General features: G+C 41.0%; 1 long non-coding RNA gene across 1 annotated transcript; it reads left to right on the top strand.

Moving 5' to 3' along the window:
• The first annotated feature begins 724 nt into the window (after window positions 1–724).
• LOC113965602 lies at window positions 725–2715 on the top strand. The gene is made up of 3 exons (XR_003533579.1): window positions 725–768; window positions 1837–1896; window positions 2354–2715. It is a non-coding gene; the product is annotated as an uncharacterized LOC113965602 (long non-coding RNA).
• Window positions 2716–3217: the final 502 nt, after the last annotated feature.

Here is a 3217-nt window from a genome sequence, read left to right as displayed (position 1 = left end):
CTCGAAATGAAACGTGTGTTTGTGTGTGAGTGTGTGTGTGATATCTGCCCTTCATGAAAACAAGGGCAATAAATGTCCCTGCCTCTCATGCTGTCTCATAGGTTGTCTACATACTTTCCCAAGGAAACCGGGGTCAGAATTTTTGCATACCTTTTCTCTTACTAGGAACAAGACCTGATAGATCCTTTGCCACTGCAATTATCCAAAGTTCTCTCCCTTCTCCTTGTCTGACCTGAGAGGGTTCACTGGTTCCTTCTCTGTTCAGGCAGAGAGGCATGTGGAGAAGAAAGGGAGGACAGAAAGGGAGGACTGAACGTTTCCACTGACCCTTGGGTGTTCTCTGGGAGCAGAGATTGTAGGATCTGGGGTCTCTGGTACACTGAAATTGCCTGACTGTTCCTCTCTGTTACCACAGTAATGATATCTATGACATAGGTTTATGATGTAAACAACCACCAAGCTTCACTGTGGTAGCTACTAAGAGCTGACAGGATCACAGATTGTAAGCACCTGGCCTCAGATAAGGGAGGATGAGGATCCACCACAGTGAATGTAGCCCTTTACACCTCTCAGTTCTGTATTGTCTTCTCCCTGTATTCATCCCCACGAAGTGTTTTCATTAATGAGAATCTCCTGATGAGAAGATTGGAGCATTTAACACCTACCCAAGAAGTGTTGATTTCTTTCAGACTAGATGCTCTGCAGTAGTACATAAGCACTTTGATTGCCTTAAAATTGGTATGACTCCTCAAGGTGCTGGAGAGAAGAGTGAGTTACTGGAATCTCCTCCCTTTCATTTTCGTTGTTGGAACCTTGCCTATCTTAACTGTCTGGAAAGGCTCAAGGTCCTGCGATGTAAATGGAATCTGTGTTAACAAAATCATTTGCCATGGAGCTCTCAGGATAAAGAGATTTTTGACCTTAACAGTTTAAAAGATAGTGAATCCTTTTGAGGAAAATTACAGCCTGTTGTTAATGTTAAGGACCAAGCACTTTATTTCCATGTGTCTTCACACTTGTACTTGAAAGGAGCTGTACTGAATTAATGATATACTAATGAGCTCTGTTTCATTAATATCACAAGTTAAAGAAAAAAATTGAGGGACTTTATCTAATCTCCCTGAAACCTGTCTAATCTAGGACAATCTGTCCTTGGTCTCCAAGTCTAGACAGAACTTTAGATAGTGATATTATGTGCTATTAGTGCTTAAAATCTTTGCAGCACTGATCCCTAAACCCTTGATGAAAGGACTTTTCCAAGACATCAACTTTGTGCATTGTCACGCCGTCAATGTTCCTCACCCTGTCACTGGCAGCGTGAGATCATGTGATTCTCACTCAGCTTTTCTGCTGATGGTCAGTCTTTCCTTTCTTTGGGAGAACAAGGAGAGATAGATATATAATCTTTCTTTTGATATGTCACAGGGCAGAAAGGTTCCAATCAAACTTCAGGTCTCCCCCAGGCCCAACAGCTCATGAAGCTAACATAGTTAAAGCAGATATATACCTTTGCCTTTGCTTCTGCATCTGCCCACTTGATAGTTTTTTTAACAGTTCATTACACAGGCCTTTCCAAGTCCTTTGGAGATGGTCCAAAGAAAGTCTGGGAAGACTCTTACTCCAATGTGCTTGTGCTGTATACAATACATAGTCATTCCTGCGTTCCCTGAACTTGATTGATTACAAGCCAAAGGGATGTACCTACTTGCCTCCAGCTAACTGATTTTTCTGAAAGTCAAGTTTGCTTTCATTATGTTAACACTTCCCTTGATAACAACATTAATTTCTAAAGTCAAGGAAAGCAAGACCTGAGATCTTCTCTTTTTTTCTCTCCAGCTTGTCAAGCTAACTGCTGGCAAAGTGAAGACATGTTGGTAACAGTGAAAACAGCGATGGGTAAGGAGTCAGAGGAGGAACCTGACAATGTGGTATGGTTTGATTTTTATTTTAAGAAGGGTAGATATAGGAGAAAACAACACGGAATTCATATGCCTGAGAAATAGTAGTTTTTAGAAGACATTTGAATTAATAATAAACCCTTTGTTCCAACAGGAACATGTAGGCTTCATAGGCACCTATGTGGTAGACTAGAGATTTTGCTACATATGACACTAGCATACTGACATACTGAAGCTAGGAACATTAAGTTAGGCAGTGAAAGATCTCCTCCAGCATCTCCATTCTGCCAGGGTAGTCTATTATGTAGCCTGAAAGAAAGGATTACCTTAAACACCTACTCTTATCAATGTTTTCTGCTTTGATGTGTCTTCTGTTTTAGCAGATCAGGTGTGCCTGATACAGTTTCCTGTTAGAAGTTATACGGTTGCTCTGACTAGATTTTTTTTTTTGCCAGTGAAGAGGAGATGAGATCAGCTACCAACTATGACTAAGTCTTGTAGCTGTCAAGAGATAAAAATAGAGTAATGTGTACATGCCTAAAGTAAAAATAAGGTACCAGTGTATATGACAAAGGTGAGTTGGTTCCACTGGCTGCTTTTCTCCAGGGTTATCCTATGTTATAAGTTGATGCAGATGGTTATTGAGCAGATTGGGGCCATTCAGCAACACCTAGCAGCAATATCTAGCAATATCTAGCATCTGTTCACCTAGCAATGTCAGAATAAGGGGGCAGTTGCCTCTAAAAGCCACTTACATACTAATCCACTCAACTGTTTTCTGCTTGTACATCTGGGGATGAGGCAGGATCAGACTCTAGCCATGACATCACATAATCCTCCTTCTGTAGTGACACCCTTGCATAATATAGAAGAATATTTGCAGTGTAAGGGTCATATGTCACAGCAGCACAGGGAGTCACAAGTGGCATGACTGTCAAGGAGTTTTTAAACCAGCGTGACTGGCATGGAGCCTTACACATATCTGTCATATGGCCTTGTAAGAGATTTGGAAAGCCCTAAGCAAGGCTGTTCCCAGATGTAAGGTCACCGTCGCACAACAATAGTGTCCCTGTGAGGTGCTCCAGGAGACAGTCATCACATTTGACCATTAGATTATCAAAGTGGATGTTGTAACAACATAGTGTTGAGTTTGAAAGGAAATTGTTTTCATATCTGAGCCAAGAAAAATTTTCCAGTAACAGCAGGAAGATTCAACTTGGATGCCTACAAAGTATTGCAAGTTAATAATGCTAGGCAGAGGGCCAGTGGAAATAGATGGTATTTGTTTTTAAAAAATATATTCATCCTTTTCCCTTACA

The sequence above is a fragment of the Neopelma chrysocephalum genome, unplaced genomic scaffold, assembly GCF_003984885.1.
Source record: "Neopelma chrysocephalum unplaced genomic scaffold, ASM398488v2 Primary Assembly neopelma1_45, whole genome shotgun sequence".
NCBI classification, from domain to species: domain Eukaryota; kingdom Metazoa; phylum Chordata; class Aves; order Passeriformes; family Pipridae; genus Neopelma; species Neopelma chrysocephalum.
Note: the sequence above shows the minus strand (reverse complement) of the source record. Positions and strands in the feature narration are given on the sequence as shown.